Raw genomic sequence first — 17,866 nt, 5'->3', positions numbered from 1 at the left:
CGCATCGGCTGAAAGAAGCTTTTCAAAGCTGAAATTGTTGAAGAATTATTTGAGGTCAACAATGACTCAAGAGAGGTTAAATGGTTTGGCTACATCATGCATCGAGAAGAAATTATTGGATGAGATTGACATCGACCCCATCATAAGCGACTTTGCATCGAGGAATGTTAGAAGAATTTTTAAGGTATTATGTATAAATTATTTGATACGCACACTGATTTTGAATGCATTGGAGTTTTATTGCTAAATATTCATATATACATACATTTATTTTTACTACTATGATGTGTTTACTAAGGGCCCCGGATTTTAGGTTCGCCCCGGGTCCCCAAAATCTCCCTGCGTACAGCTATCACAAAAAAATAGATTCTTTTTGAATATTCTTATTATTTTTTGGATTTTTATTATTTTACTCTTCATCGGGGTACATTTGAGCTCGGAGCAAATACTCCACGTCCAGCCTTTTCATCCTTAACTGAGAAGTATTGCTGATGAGAGATTGATTCATTTTCAATCCTTAAAGAACTACTCCTTCTGTCCCGAATTACTTGTCGCAGAAATGGATATATCTAAATGTATTTTTAGTTATAGATACATTAATTTCTATTCATTTATGCGACAAATAAACCGGGAGAGGGAGTATTTTAATCCTTCGCTGTAACATGTTTTTGCTATACTCTGTATCGACCCGGTGCCCCAGGAGCTTGTTGAGTTTTCTATTTGGGCACTATGTATCACTTATACAAAAAATTCTTCTTGATGATAGATTTTTCATTTTAATATCCGAATTGGATGAGTTTTAATTTTCTTTTAACCAATGTTCCATTTTTTTCCTCTCTCCTAAGGCGACTTGGGAAACCCTTCCTCCTCTCGATCTTCGCCGGCGAGCCTGTTGATTCGCTTTCCCTCCGCCTGCCGCTTCGGCGGCCGGTGGTGGGGAGGAGAATCATGGTGTCTCGACTCCAGCTAGTAGATGTATATGGTTTTAGTCCTTGTAGGGACGGTGTTTGGACGGATGGCGGCGCTCCTTCTTCGAGTCAGTCTTCCGGGTTCCGATCCTCCTCTAGTTCGTTCGTTGGGACGGATTAGACGGAGCTTCGGCGTAGATTCCTATCAGCTCCTTGGGGCGGTGAGGTTAGAGTTTCTCGTCGTGCATACGTAGCGACGATATTTGGTGTCAGGTTCTTCAGATCGATTGACGGATTCAGCGACGACGAATGCGGCTCCAGGGCGCTGGTCCTTATGGACACGTGCACGAAGACTCCCCGGTTGTCGTCGATAAGGTCGGGTCGGCTCCGGTATGGGAGCGACGATGGCGCGTCGGCGGGTCGTTCTGGTAGCAGCAATGGTCGTTCGGTGGTCCATGAACCTCAATGAAAATTTTATTATGTTTGAGGCGTTTTGTACTTTCGGTGAATCTTTATAATAGATTTGATCCTTTTCGCACAAAAAAAATCTCTAGCGTCTTGCTTATTCATATATTTTAATTGTGATGCCAATTCTTTTTTTGGACAAGATACAAATTTACACGTTTATTCCTACATAAAAATAACGTACACTACTAAATGGAATTTACACTTTTTTTGGCAATTTACACGAACCATGGGCCACAAGCAAAATCGATCCTATCCAGCCAAGCCCAAAATAGCGTCCACGAAAGCCAGCCGTCCGATCTGGAACCCCTAGATCCAACAGCTTATATTCTCCCGCCTACTTATACTTATATAACGCCAGACCCTTCCATACCCTAGCCTCCATTCCACCCCGCCGCCCAGCCCAAACCCAACCCCGCCGCCGCCACTGCCGTCGCCGCCGCAGCGCGCGGAGGCGACCACCCCGCCGCCGCCAAGATGCAGATCTTCGTGAAGACCCTGACGGGTAAGACCATCACGCTGGAGGTGGAGTCCTCGGACACCATCGACAACGTCAAGGCCAAGATCCAGGACAAGGAGGGGATCCCGCCGGACCAGCAGCGTCTCATCTTCGCCGGCAAGCAGCTCGAGGACGGCCGCACCCTCGCCGACTACAACATCCAGAAGGAGTCCACCCTCCACCTGGTGCTCCGCCTCCGCGGTGGCGCCAAGAAGCGCAAGAAGAAGACGTACACCAAACCCAAGAAGCAAAAGCACAAGCACAAGAAGGTGAAGCTCGCCGTCCTCCAGTTCTACAAGGTCGACGACGCCACCGGCAAGGTAACCAGGCTCAGGAAGGAGTGCCCCAACGCCGATTGCGGCGCCGGGACCTTCATGGCCAACCACTTCGACCGCCACTACTGCGGCAAGTGCGGCCTCACCTATGTCTACAACCAGAAGGCTTAGAGGTGGCTTGCGTTTGCTCTGCTCTTTTACCTGTCGAGGATAGAACTCATTTATATGTGTCCCTGTTTGTATTTGAAAACTGAAACCTTGGAGTATTATGTTTCCTAGATATTTGATTGCCTAATGCTGAGATGCTATGCGAGCTTAAATTTTGGTCATTTTGAATGACGTTAATCTATCTCATGGCAGCTATCGTATTTTATGCTTCGTTGATCTGATGGTGATGTGATCATGGAGCATGTATCTTTTGATACATGTGTTCTTGAGCTTAACCCTTTATTGCAGGTGTCACTAGCCAATAACTATGCATGGATTCACATGTAGATGAATATTTTGCTGTTGCTGTTTTGTCATGTGTTGATTGTTGAGGGGTGTGATCTTTGTCACTTGCAATTAGAGTGCTGTTCATTCCAAGCGATTGTGTGGTTTGTTTGTTCTAGGTAGTATATTTGTTAGTTCATACCTAGATGTGCCTGAAACTCTGAATATACATACCTGGTCACCTTGCTGTAGACAGTGGCAGTGCGATGATTGCTAGTGTGGAGCATAGTGCTGCCTTGTGGTTTAGCCATCAGTTTTGTGTGTATTCACCATTCACCATTGCTTTGCCTACCCGTGGTGGTAATTTTGGTTGAATATGTATATATCTAGTTTCCTTGTGGACAGTGGCAGTGTGATGATTGCTAGTGTCGAGCATAGTGCTGCCCTGTGGTTTAGCCATCAGTTTTGTGTATTCACAGTTGCTTTCCTTGTGGTGGTTTTTGGTTGAATCTGTGAATATATCTAGTTACCTTGCTGTGGACAGTGGCATTGCGATGATTGCTAGTGTGGAGCATAGTGCTGCCTTGTTGTTTAGCCATCAGTTTTGGGTGTGTTCACCATTGCCTTGCCTACCTGTGGTCGTAATTTTGATTGGGTCTATCATACCATATGTCTGTCGGTTTACAGTTGTAGTTTGACTTCTGTTCTTCTCTTTTTGGTTTGTTCTTGGGTTGTGACAAGTCATTTCACATACAGTCAAGATCTGTAATTTACAACTAGTACAGAAGGCGGCTTCGATGCATTAGAATTAAAACGCCAACTTGTCACTGAACTTTTGTGAGAATAAGCAAAAGTGCAACAGTAATTCAGTTGTTTATTTTTCATGGCTGTTGCAACAAGGCAGTTCAGCTATTTGAATTCTCATCTACAGATATTTTAGTTTATTCATTATGCCTCTACAGATTCCCATTTGATGTAATTATCCAAATATGTACATTTATGTAGCCATGATCTGCATTTCTATTTTTGCATCCCTATTATCCAAATTCTTCTCTGAAGAAATGCTGCAAAGTCCTTGCCTGTCGTTTATCCATCTGTTTTGTGTTCCATCATTAACTATTGCCTGCCTTGGGTGCATTTCATTGTTTATTCTGGTTGGATTCACAAAATTGTGTGGTCATACCATATCTGTGCATGTGGTTACAACCTTAGATATATCTGTGCATGTGTTGTTTGTCATGGATTTTTTTCTGGACGTGGCATTAGTTTGCATATGCCAAATTTCTATGGCATGGAGTAATTTATAATTGCAAGTGTGGTAATAACTGGACATGTTCAGAAACTTGCTTAGTTTTGTCAATTTGATTTCTGAAATGGCCCAATGCTATTTGCAACGGACAAAAACACGTTTGGTTGTTCAACGGTTATTGTGGTTTGTATTTGTCATGCCATGCCAATGATCATGCAGCTGGAATTACTGTTTGCTGCCGTCGTTGTTGTGACTGTTTGACTGATCTTAGTTGTGGCGGACTCTATTTGTGGTGAGCTTAGAACGTTGCTTAATAATGTTGGGCATTTCCGCTCAGTCATACACTATGTGGCCTCGGCATGGAGTAATGTTGGGCATTTCCGCTCAGGCATACACTAGTTACATCATCCTTCATGCATTTTTGGAATTGGTCGTCTCAAGATTGCATATTTAGAATTGATTGACATGTTACACTCTCGAACAGCTATGCCCAGAATGTTGTTGCAAAGTAACAAACCATGAGTGATGGTTGGCACACGGTGGAATCAAATTCCATGCCGCAAACACCACTAAATATCACTCAGGCACCGGTGGGATGCAAACTAAATATCACTCAGGCACCGTTTGAGTGTTGATATTGGGGCTTACAATTGGATATTGGCATTGGGACGGCCTGAATGTTGTTGTTTGGATGGTCGTATTCGTAATTGGAATCGAAGCTGAATATTGGGCAAACCCCGGCAGCACCCCCTGCAGTCCCTTCTCTAATTTGGAGGGTGCCCGCTTGTTTTTCATGGGAATTTAGGAGTGTGTACATGCCACTTACCTGTTAAGTGTGAGGCTCTCTTGGAAAAACAAAAGAAGCGAGACCAGAAGCTGCGCAATTCGTGAGTGGCAACAAATGTTTCTTTTTTTGCGAAAGTAACCAATGTTGGAATTTGTAGAGCCTTGCTTGTTTATGTTTTATAATTGTGAGGCCAATTCTTTTGCTAGGCAAGATATAAAACTTACACGTTCATTCTTTCATAAAAATAATTTGCAGTACTAAATTGAATTTACACGTTTCTAGGTGTCAATGTAATTTACACTTTTTGGGGGGCAAGTGAACGGAATATACATGTTTATATTGACAGTGGATCGAACCCTCCTGACGAGTCATGGGCCACAAGCATAATCAATCCGATACAGCCCAGCCCAAAATACCATCCACGAAAGCCAGCCGTCCGATCTGGAACCCCTAGATCCGACAGCTCATATTCTCCTGCCGATTGTACTTATAGAAAGCCTGACTCTCCCTTCACCCTAGCCCGCATACCGCCGCCCAACCCCCACCCCAGCGCAGCAGCAGCCGCCGCCACCGTCGCCGCCGCAGCGCGCGGAGGCGACCACCCCACCGCCGCCAAGATGCAGATCTTCGTGAAGACCCTGACGGGTAAGACCATCACGCTGGAGGTGGAGTCCTCGGACACCATCGACAACGTCAAGGCCAAGATCCAGGACAAGGAGGGGATCCCGCCGGACCAGCAGCGCCTCATCTTCGCCGGCAAGCAGCTCGAGGACGGCCGCACCCTCGCCGACTACAACATCCAGAAGGAGTCCACCCTCCACCTGGTGCTCCGCCTCCGCGGTGGCGCCAAGAAGCGCAAGAAGAAGACGTACACCAAGCCCAAGAAGCAAAAGCACAAGCACAAGAAGGTGAAGCTCGCCGTCCTCCAGTTCTACAAGGTCGACGACGCCACCGGCAAGGTAACCAGGCTCAGGAAGGAGTGCCCCAACGCCGATTGCGGCGCCGGGACCTTCATGGCCAACCACTTCGACCGCCACTACTGCGGCAAGTGCGGCCTCACCTACGTCTACAACCAGAAGGCTTAGAGGTGGCTTGCGATTGCTCTTCAAATTGAACTCATTTATATGTGTCCCGTTTGTCTTTGAAAACTGAAACCTTGGAGTATTATGTTATCTTTCCTGGATATTACTGATATGCGATGTGGGCTTAAATTTTGGTCATTCTGATGACGTTAATCTATTTCATGTCGGCTATCATTTTTTATCCTTTGTTGTTCTGATGGTGATAAGATCGTAGAACATGTATCTTGTTGATACATGTGTTCTTGCAGGTTTTACTAGCCCATAGATATTTTGCTATTGCTGTTTGTCATGTGTTTATTGTTGAGGTAGTGTGATCTTTGTCACTTGCAAGTAGAATTCAGTTCATTCCAAGAGATCGTGTGGTTGGTTTGTTCTAGATATGTGTTATTTCATACCTAGATGTGTCTGAAACTGTGAATATACCCGGTTACCTTGCTTTAGACAGTGGCAGTGTGATGATCGCTAGTGTGGATCATAGTGCTGCCTTTTGGTTTATCATCAGTTTTGTGTGTGTTCACCATTCACCATTGGTCCATTGCTTTGCCTACCTGTGGTGGTAATTTTGGTTGAATATGTGAGTATATCTAGTTTCCTTGTTGTGGACAGTGGCAGTGCGATGATTGCTAGTGTGGAGCATAGTGGCTAGTGCTGCCCTGTGGTTTAGCCACCAGTTTTGTGTGTGTTCACCATTGCTTACCTTGTGGTGGTAATTTTGGTTTAGTTGTGAATATATCCAGTTACCTTGCTGTGGACAGTGGCAGTGTGATTGCTAGTGTGGAGTATGGTGCTGCCTTGTGGTTTGGCCATCAGATTTGTGTGTGTTCACCATTTACCATTGCCTACCTCTGGTATTTTGGCTGTTAAGTATTGCTCTTCTTTTTTTAGTTTGTTCATGGGTTGTGATTAGTCATTTAACATATGTTAACATATGTTAAAGCTCTGTAATTTACAATAGTTTCGATGCATTGGACTTAAAAGGCCCACTTGTCACAAATCTTATGAGAATAAGCAGAAGTGCAACGGCAATTCGGTTATTTATTAATGTCTGTTGCAACAAGGCAGTTAAGTTTCCTGTTTGAATTATCATCTACAGACATGTCAGTTGATTCAAATGCATTTCTATTTTTGCATCCCTTATATTAAGGGTCTGTTCCACAAATGCAGCATCGTCCATTTTCTCAAGGACATATCCTATTATGGTCTCAAATATAATCAGTATCATCTGAACCAACAGGTGTGTTCTTCAGAAAAAAAGATGTGTTCTTATTATGGTCTGAAGAACAATTTTGGATGTTTTTTTTGTTGTTGGTTCTCATATCCAACCTGTCTGTGGCAGAGTTCAGAGAGGAATTTCATAGGAATTCTAGAGGATAGGATTCTTATAGGATTTTTTTCTTTAGAGCCCTTTGGTTCATAGGAATGAATTCCTATTCTTATATAGGATTGGTTTCTATCCTTCACATTTCATAGGAAAATAAAAAAGAGTCTAGACTTAATGGAAAAATTCTTTTGGTGTTAATCAAATGACATCTTGTTTTTTATTTCTATTCATAGGATTTGAGGTACATGTCATCTCATTTCCTACAAAATTCCTATTCCTGTGATAATCCTATCCTATGAACTAAAAGAGGCCTTAGCCCGTGAAAGGTATCCATGATGCAGATGCAAACGTATTCTCAAGTGTTGGATTTGAGCCTCAAACGTACATGTGAATCAATAGTATCAATCTGCAATACACGTTTAGGAATAACCAATTTCTTCCTCAGCCTTGCAAGTACCCAGGAAACTTCCAGTTCATTTGTCTATCTTGTTGTAGAAACGCCGGCAAAAAAATCAGCATGGGGCGGTTGGTTTCTCAACCGCCGCCCCAAGACTGCCCTAGACGCCTTTTTTTATGGGAAACGTTTGAAATCGGCAGGCCGGCCGAAGCTTCGGCCGGTGCCTCACCCACGCGCTCGCTACGTTTTCATATACAGGCGACACGTAACCTGGTGGAACCACGTCTAGTGTCTTATCTCTTTCTGTCCATTACTTTTCTTCCTTCCCTCCCCATCATCTCTCTAAACAAGCCCTCAGCACCACATCCTTCATTTTTTCTCAGATCCCGGTGATCTGTTGCTTCGGGAGCGGTGGCCGGAGTTACTGCAGGGGTTCTGCTACTCCGCCGAGTGGTGGCCGGAGTTACTGCAGGGGTGAGGAGCGGTCGTTGCCTGCTGGGAACTGAGCCACCCGCTGCTGCGAGCGGTGGCCGGAGCTGAGTGGGTTGCAGCAATCACGACAGTGCTGCAGCGCTTGTCGCTATGGCCACCCGCAGCTGGGTGCGCTGCTCTCCAAGGTCGGCGTGGCAGGATTTTTACTACAACCATATTTTGTTTTTGCTGGAACCAGCCGATGTTTTTGCTACCACCCCAACATCCCAAACTTGCTACCACGGTGATTTTTGCTGGAACCGGTGAATCATTTTGCTACAACCGTTTTGATTTTTGTTACTACCCGGTGTTTGTGGATTTTTGCTACATTCATCTTCATGTGAGTCCTGCAACTCTGTTTTTTGCTTCAACCAGCCATTTGTTTTTGCTGGAACTATCAGACATTTTTGCTGGAACCAGCGATTTCTCATGGATGCGAGTATGGAAACATTTTTCTTCGTTGGGATTGGCAAGCCATTTTTGATACAACCGGCGAGCAGTTTTGCTTCAACCGGCATCTATTTTTGCTGGAACTAGCAATTCCAGAGCTGCGACAACCGATGCTTTTTTAGAGCCGTGACGGGCCGGCACTGCGAGCTACGACGGCCACCGCGGCGAGACGTGCTGCAAGGTCGTCGGGGCTGCTGGAACGGCGGTCGCGGGGGTGGGTGGGGGGGAGGAGGGTGAGGGTGAGGAGGAGGTTTGATACAACCCGGTAGCAAGGGCGGCAAGCAGGCGAGCAATGGCGATCTGGTGAGTAGCAGCGACCCGGCCAGCGACAGCGATCCAAAGAGCGACGGTGGTCCGGCTAGCTTCGAAGGCCGGTCGTCTTGTTCTCGTCCTGCACCGCGCTCACGTGATTTGGGGGCAAAAGCCAGAGAGAAGAGTGCTTTGAGGACGAAGACCATGATCTGACGGTTAAAACACAGCATATCGGATGCGTACGGGGCGGCCGGCCCAAATTTGGGCCAGCGCGCCGGCGCCTAGTAGTCGCCTTTTTTTATACTAAACTCGGCCAGCCAAACGCAACACAAATTTGGCTACTAAGATACTACTACTAATAGTAAAAAATTGAAACACAAATTAAAAACAACTAAATACGACCACTAAAATACTATTACTAATAATAATAGTAAGAGAGCTGCTATACACACGATGTTTTTGGAACGATGCATGAACGATGCTCCACATCCAGCCATTGAATCAGAGAATAAAGTGCTTCACATCCATTTGATTGTGAATCGTGCATGCATCGTGCGTGGAGTGTCGTCTGTCTAGTATTTTCGTAATAGTAAGAGAGCTGCTATACACACGACGTTTTTGGAACGATGCTCCACATCCAGCCATTGAATCAGAGAATAAAGTGCTACTAATAGTAAAGACGCCGCTGCCGCCTGTCTTCTACATGCCGAGCAGCCTGTACATCTTGGTGTAGTCGCCGCCGTCTCTGCTACACCCTTTACTAGCGTCTGATGTGTGGGGGGGTTGGACGGCCTGGGCGCCTCCTCGTCGCTGTTGTCGAGGATAACAATGCCGCCCTCCTCGTGGACGTAATCCTCCCACTCCCATTTGAGGGTGGTCTCGTTGGTGGCGGCCATGGCCTCGTGCTTCTTCACGGGGAGCAGCCCCGGCTCGGTCTTTGGCCGGACGATGCGGTAAGAGGGAGGAGAGGGGCCACGGCCGCCCTCGTTGATAACGAGGGCGCCGCCGCGGGTGCGGCGCCTGAGTGCCGTCTCTTGTGGCTCCGCCTTGATGGGGCGCAACGCTGGCGAGCCGGAGGAGAGGGAGCCCGATGACGAGGAACTTGTCGTCTCCATTCGTCGCGGCGTCCAGGAGCTACCGCGCTGCCATGCTTGTCGTCGGGGGGAGAGAGGAGAGACGCGCGTCGGCGGTGTGAGGTCGAGAGGGGGAGAGGATTCTGTGTCGATGGAGGGTGTGCGCTCACCAGCTAGGGAGGGGCCGACTTTTATAAAGGCGGGGGCGGTGAGCGGGCGGCATGCGTGTGTACGCGTGGCGGGACGCGCGTCGTCGTGCCTTCAGTGTGCCACCCGTGAGACATCAATGAAAGGTTGATCGGCGCGGCAGCCTTGTCGTTGATTCCCCGCGGGAAACCGAGACGATGAAGACGACGAGCGTGCTGGGCCGCTGACTCGGCGGGCCCGCCAGGATTTCGCGCCAAAACCGTTTCCCCCGGCGCCCTCTGCACGCCGGGTTCGGCTTGGGTTTCTGGGGGCGCGACTAGGCCGTTTTTTCGGTGCCGGTAATAAAAAAGGGCCTTGGGGGGGAGGGGGGCTTGTTGGGGGCGAGGCTAGAGATGCTCTAAGAAACTACCATGATGTATCCTTTTGTTTTTGGGACTATTACTGCAATAAGGTTGAACCATGTGCACAATTTGGAATTACTAATTTCCACATTTGCATACTACCAAAAATACAAAACCGAGCATGTTTCTGTTGATATAAGTTGGCCCTATCTATCTATTGGTTGATCCATATACTCACTTGTAGTCGTCGTTAGATGATCAATGGATCTGGATTCTCGCCAATTTTTTAAAAATAAAGATAAAAGCTTCACTGTAATGCTGAAAAGATGCGGCTTGTCAAAAAAGAGTTCACATTGGAACAGAAAAAAACGCTGGCCCAAGCAAGCCCGAGCGTGCATACATGGAAGCGCGCCAATGAGGGCTGTGTGAAGATCAACTTTGATGCAGCTTTCCGTCAAGGTTCACACTGACATGGGAGAATTTATAGCTGCTGGTGCTGGGAAGCTAGTGCATGTCAAGAATGCACTCTAACCTGGAAGCATAGCTACAATTTCTGCTCGGCTTAGTGGTGCAGCATGCTGGCCCAACGCAAATGGGCATGACAAGGGTGTGTTCTTCAGCAAAAAGGATGTGTTCTTGTTATGGTCTGAAGAGCAATTTTGGATGTGTTATTGTTGTTGGTTCTCATATCCAGCCCCACACTTGCAAAGAGATGAGACTGTTTGTAATAGGTGGTCCCTAATTAGAAAATCTTCGTAATTGCGACAAAAGACAGGTAAGATCTACCAGGTCAAGAATGTTCTCATATCTTGTTTAAACTCTCCGATCCACATTTTTTTAGAATGAAAAGAATGTAAACGCATAAATATATACCTATTAAGTCGGCATTTGTTTATCGGATCCCAACTGATATGATTAAGCCAAAACAAGGCAAACATTAATTACAATGGTGTCAGAACTTAATAGGTAGGTTCTGGTATCCCCCTTGTTTGGATTTAGCTTAGCCTGTGAAACAAAGATGCTCATACACACTTCTCAAATAGGGAACTCGTTGGTGTAAAAAATACTGGTGTACAAAAGATGTCTCCATGGTAGGACTGAAAGGTTGCACAATAAACAAATTGGATGCTTGCAAACGTATTCTCCCAGTGTTGAATTTGAGCCTTTCAGTTTGGATGCATTCTCCAAGCGTTGAATCTTAGCCTCAAGCTTTGGTGTATGTGAATCATTAGTATCGATCGACAATACCACATTTAGGAATTTCTTTCTCAACCATATGCAAGTACCCAGGAGACACTTCCAGCTCATTGTTTATTTTGCTGTAGAAATACTTGATCCAAACAAACATCTCGGCGTTTGAATTATTCAGGCTACACATCTTTATTTTCTTCACCTGCATGCTCTTGTTTTGTTTGACTAGATGTCCAAAACACTCTCGTCTCAGTGCTGGCCAAGGAATTCAGATCGTTGTCCTCTAGGTGATCTCTATGTTAGCTTAAAAGTTCAGCCTCTACAGTCAGTGGGAGGCTTATCCTTGATAAAATGTTCATGTGGAAAACGAAAAATATATTAGATCTTGGTTGTTTAATTAAGCAGTATCACAATTTGAATGCCAGAAGTATTTGATTCCAAAGTTGTACTACGTGTGTGCAGGCTTACCCGACTGCAATCATCATCTATGTATGAACATGATTTTCAAAATCCAATAAGCTCGGAAATGCTACACTGATTGCCCAAAGTAAGTTTTGCATTGATGTTATACTGTTAGTGCATTGGCATGTAAAATATTTTGTGTTGTGATGGTTGAGTTAAATCACCTTTCTTTCCTCTTATGCTGCATTGCAAGGTTCAAGGTTCCTGAGAAGTGGCATGAAACTGTTGGCTGCTCTTGAGGAAAGTGATGCTGAAGAATCAAAGCGTGTTGCTCAATCATGAGGCATTAATTACCTTGGCCATGTTGTATTTCTTCTGATTTCTTCAGTTAAAAGGTCACCGATTGCTAAATTATTCTTCTATGCTACACTGTCTTACGACCTCATATCAGTAAATGCAAACAAACGAATTCCACAACCCTGATTTTTTTACCTGTTCTTTTTCTTTTAATAGTACTGGACCTGTAGTCATAGTGACAAAGTATGACATCATCCATAAAAGCAGTCACCTTGGTAAAACAAAGTTATGTGTCCTGCACATCAAGGAACTTGCAAATTCAAATTAAGGACATCAAGCGGAAGCACTTGAGCTTTCTCAACTACTCCCTCTGTCCTATAATATAAGAGTGTTTTTGACACTAGTGTAGTGTCCAAAAACGCTCTTATATTGCAGGATGGAGGGAGTAGATGCTGTTACTAACATATATTCAACTCTTACATTACTTAAAAATAAACGTATACAGATAGTTATGAAAATTCCTATCATTTTGTTGTCAAAATAGAGAGCGTGACATTGCCCACCATCAATGATCTAGTAATCACTCTAACCCAACCTGAGTCTTAGTTGGATGATTCATTGATCCTCCATTGTACAAAAATACGTAGATAATCATATCGAACAAAGCAACAAATGAACATAGATCAATTGCATACGGATACGGGCATAAACATGTCAATTCATCAGACCAACATGCACAATTCATCGCCAGAAGGACAACGATCTAAACTAAAATAACTCAATAACTAAATGGGGAAATAGAAGAGCGGAGGAAAACACCATTTCCTTATCGGCCCCTTCCCCTTGAGGTCGCAGGCGCGGCTTTACCCCTCCGTGCAGGCATCGGCGACAGGAGGGGCATCGTCATCGGAGCCGGTGGAGCTGTCATCACAGGTGACGACATCGGCCATCCTCCGGACGACGCACTCCTGCTCCTTCTCCAGCCGGGCGGCCTCAGCTTTGGCCGCCTTATCCACCGCTGCATTGCACTCCGACCGCTCAATGGCGAGCTGGAGCGCATGTGCGTTCTTGCGGTGGAGCCAGCGCACGTTGGCCTCTGCCATGGTGAGCGAGCGGTGGAGGACGTCGTGAGGAGCTGGTCCGTCGGATCCACCGGTGCCCACATGTGGGCCCGGCTAGAGGACAAGGCCTCCGTCGCCGGCTTCTCCCTCGCCCGCTGCCTCTCGCTGTGTGCGGCCCACGAACTGGGCCACGGACTGTACTGTCAGCGCGGGCGCTGGCGTGGGCACACGAGGAGCCAGCAGTGGCCAGGGACGCCGTCTGAAGTAGATAGAGAAGGCAGAGAGGGCACACGGGCGGTGAATTGAGAGGGGTACAGAGCACCGGGAGTTGCGTGGATGCGATAGGCCGTTGCCGTTGTCCACACTGCGTTGCCGGACAACGGGGGACGGTGTGAAGCCAGAGCTTCCGTTGCCTCCCCGGTCCAGCTGTGATGTTGAGGAACTCGTTAACTGGTAGCTGCTCGGTTGGCTTGCGAGTAACGGATTAATAGGCTAATTGGCAAGTCAATCGATCGATTTATCAGTTTACCGGCTACTCAGTGACCCTACAAGTAAGGATTAATTGACAAGTTAACTAGTTAATCGGGAGAATTCATAAAAGAGGCGGCGATCAACGCAGTGTGATGCGAACAACGAGCTCCTCCATGTAGTCTTGCTTCGCACCGCGCATCAGGGTCTCCCAGTGTGTGGGGTCCTCGGCACCAGATGGTGCACTGCCGGAGCTCGACATCAGATTGAAAGTAGAGCTAACAGGAAGAGGAGGAGATGAAGAATGGAGTGGAGTGAGTGTTTGACTGTGGTCTACCGTTCGTCAGGGTGGGAATTTATGTGAGGTTTGGGTGGGCCGATCCAACATGGAGGACGCGTCCGGGCTCGTTGGGCCTCTAATACTTGTCCCAGAATTAGGCTGAGTTTGAGAGGTGTCGATTAGTTTGGACGTCCGCAACTAATTTGGGAAGCCGACTAGGTCATGTTTCTGTGACCGGCATTGACCAGGCTGTTCGCCCAGTATTTAGGGAGCCCGGCGATAGATGCTTTTAGGAACCAAGCGTTAGATTTGACTTTTTGGTGTCTTGTAAATACAAAATATTCTTTTAATGAAAGACGACAATAGCAAGCAAATTCCAAGGTTTGCCGACTAAGTCTTTCGGAGTTCATATGATTCTCTCAAAGGTGCCTATATGAATAAAGAATGTGTGCGTGTGCTCATACGATTCTATCGGAGGTGCTTATATGAATAGGGAGTGTGTAGGTGTGTTCATAGCTGCACTGTGTTTAACAAAAGAAGGTCAGAATTTGTTGAAAATCCTGGAAATACCCACCAGAGACCAGCGATGGCGGCGCCCCTTCCGTCGCCCCGTCCGGCGGGACCATCCCTGTCCCAAATCCTAGAGCGGAGGCCAGAACCCAGGAGGGCAGCGCCCTCTCCCGCGTGCGCGGAGCCGACCGGGGAGAAGGACATCAAGGCGCCCTTCCACTGGGAGCACTCGTTCCCAAACGCGGCGGCCGGGGAGGATGGTGATGGCGGCGCCGGCGCCGGCAGCCCTGACGAGCACATCCGGCGACGAGGAGACGCGGCCGGCTCCCCTCGACGTGTGCTGGATCGGCCGGCCCGCCCGACGAGCAGGATAAGGGGGGCAATGCTGGATCGGGCATGACCGTGAATCTCGAGTGTTCAAGATTCCGTGTGCCGCGGCCTCCGGTACATCTGCCTCCGAGATTTCTAACTGCGGTTTTCATGGTTAATTTTGGATAGGAAGCCACTAACCCTGCGGCTCTGCCTTGCAGATGGCCAAGGGACACAAATGTTCTTTAGCCAATTTGCTGCTCTGCCTTGCAGATGGCCAGTTGCTAGATTGACCCATTGATTATGGGGAGTACGTACCTGACATGTCAAAGAATTTCTCACAAGTAATTAGCCAGCCAATCGGATCCTCTCCACTGAATAATGGAATTTCCAGTCTAGGCCCTCTCAATGTAGCTTCAGCAAAATATGAAGGTCCTCCTAACTGAGTTGCATGCTGGTTCCTTTGTGCATCATATAATTGTCCAGCAGCTTGGTACACCTGGGGCTGCATTTGACTGGTTGGAGCAGTATCTATGAACTGCCCTGTGATTGTGTTGTAGGTGTCGGGAGGGACATAAACAGGAGCTGACAAAGGGGAATAATGCCCACTGTTACCTGTAAAACCCATGGCCTGTGCCCTTGTCATTTTTGCTAATTTCCTGTGGGGCCATTCAAAATTGTGGATGTTCAGGCAATGGATGTTGCCTGACTGTGGTAGTGTGAGTACTGTCAGTAAACAAATTCATATTCACTGAGGGCATGCTAGTTGTGGCCCCTGGGATATGTGTGCTAGGAGCAGAACTCTGTAACTCAAAGGCTGCGTTCAAATTATTTGTAACAGTAGGAGAACTGGGTACAGCCGTACAGGTACATGATCAGCAGCTATATGAATTCGCTGTTGAGGTGTGTTTTTTTTCGAAAAGGGGAGATTCCCCGGCCTCTGCATCTGAACCATGCATACGGCCACTTAAATAAATAAAATAGGTTCAACAATGTCATAAAGTCTTGAAGCAAAATAAAGGCAAGCTCACAAAGAACCTCGACGCTGAAAAAAGAACAGGCCAAAAAGCCACAACCGGCTGGCAAGATAAATATAGGAAAACTAATTGCCTATCCTATGACATGACCGCCATCCAAACCGGTTGCGCTACCATCTCCCACCGGACAGATCCAATAACCAAACGCTCCCTGGCCTCCGTCAGAGTGAGTAAGGACCACATACGGATCAACGCCGTAGCACGGAAAATAACCTGCAAAAAATGAATAGTAGTTATTCTGTTAAAAGCCAAATCATTTCTGCAGTTCCAAATTGCCCATAACAACGCACAAACTCCTACACGAATATGTCTAGCTGTATCGGACTCTATCCCATCCAGCCACGTTCCAAATAACGACCCGACCGAACTCGGAGGAGTAATGTTAAAGGCAATTTGCACGGTGCGCCACAGAATTCTCACCAACGGACACTCAAAGAAAAGATGCTTAATGGTCTTGTCATGATCACAGAAACTACACCTAGTAGATCCTGTCCAATTGCGCTTAACCAAGTTGTCCTTTGTTAAAATAACCTGTTTATGGACAAACCATATAAACACTTTAATTTTCAAAGGAACTTTTACTTTCCAAACATGTTTGGAACTAGGAATGGCAGTCGAGTTAATAACATCGATGTACATAGACTTAACAGTAAATTGTCGAGACCTAGTAAGTTTCCAGCACAACTGATCGGGCTGATTAGCTAGCTGGACTTCCATCAGTCTACGCACCAGATGAAGCCAAACTTCCCATCTATCACCAACAAGCACCCTCCGAAATTGAATATTAAGGGGAATGGACTACATGATCGTTGCAACTAACGCATCACGTCACTGGACAATACGATGCAAGGTTGGATACTGTAGTGCCAATGGTGTATCACCCAGCCAAGTATCCTCCCAGAATCGTGTATCTTTGCCATCACCGACAATAAACTTTGTTCTATTAAAGAAGGCTGTCTTAACTCTCATAAGCTCCTTCCAAAACGGCGAATCAGTTGGTCTCACTGTCACCTGGGACAAAGTTTTGGAATGCAGATACTTGTTGCGGAGAATCTGCGCCCAAGTTGCGTCAGTCTGAACAGAAAGCTTATACAGCCACTTGCTAAGCAGGCATCTGTTCTTGACCTCAAGATTCTCGATACCCAAACCCCCTTGGTCCTTTGGTCGACAAATAACATCCCATTTGGCGAGTCTATACTTTCTCTTAAGTTCATCACTCTGCCAAAAGAATCTCGATCGATAGAAGTCCAACCGTTTCCTAACCCCAACTGGAACCTTAAAGAAAGATAGTAGGAATATCGGCATACTTGTAAGCACCGAATTAATAAGAATTAACCGGCCTTCATATGACATAAGTTTGCCCTTCCAGCAACTAAGTTTCTTTTCAAACCGATCTTCGATACATTTCCACTCTCTGTTCGTTAGCTTACCATGGTGAATGGGTATACCTAGGTACGTAAAAGGTAAAGTCCCTAATTCACAACCAAACAATTGCCTATAAGCCTCTTGTTCCTCCTTGGCTCTATCAAAGCAGAACAACTCGCTTTTATGAAATTTAATCTTTAACCCGATCAATTGTTCAAATAAGTATAACACCAGCTTCATATTTCTCGCTTTTGCCAGGTCATGCCCCATAAAGATGATTGTATCATCAGCATACTGCAGAATAGACACACCCCATCAACAAGGTTGGGCACCAAGCCACCCACCTGACCGGCCTCCTTTGCCCTATCAATGAGAATTGCCAACATGTCAACCACAATGTTGAACAAAATCGGGGACATTGGATCACCTTGCCTCAGGCCTTTGTGTGTCTGGAAATAATGCCCTATATCATCATTTACTTTAATTCCAACACTTTCTTTTTGTGTAAAGGATTCTACCTGGCGTCGCCAAGCCTCATCAAAACCCTTTATACGTTGAGGTGTGTTTATAACTGGACCAGTGCTAGGTGCTCCTGATGGAGTCACACACTCTGCTTTGGTGGGTGAGACACTTTCCAAGATGAGTTTCAGTGTTTTCTGAATCCCCAAATTCAGATCAGCTAATTTCTGTTCCACTCTAGGCATAGTTACCATTTCAGATCTCAACTGTTGCACTTCAGTTCGTAATTCCTTCAAGTCCGATAGCTCAGCCCGTAGTTCAGAAACCTCACCTTCAAG

At 46.3% G+C, this 17,866-nt stretch overlaps 1 pseudogene; it reads left to right on the top strand.

Moving 5' to 3' along the window:
* Window positions 1-1,741: 1,741 nt before the first annotated feature.
* Window positions 1,742-5,835, top strand: LOC125530324 (polyubiquitin 11 pseudogene; annotated as a pseudogene).
* The last annotated feature ends 12,031 nt before the right edge of the window (window positions 5,836-17,866 follow it).

This window comes from Triticum urartu, chromosome 1A (genome assembly GCF_056163025.1).
Source record: "Triticum urartu cultivar PI428250 chromosome 1A, HENAU_Tu73, whole genome shotgun sequence".
NCBI classification, from domain to species: domain Eukaryota; kingdom Viridiplantae; phylum Streptophyta; class Magnoliopsida; order Poales; family Poaceae; genus Triticum; species Triticum urartu.
The sequence above is the reverse complement of the archived record's forward strand: the minus strand, read 5'-3'. Positions and strand labels throughout refer to the sequence as shown.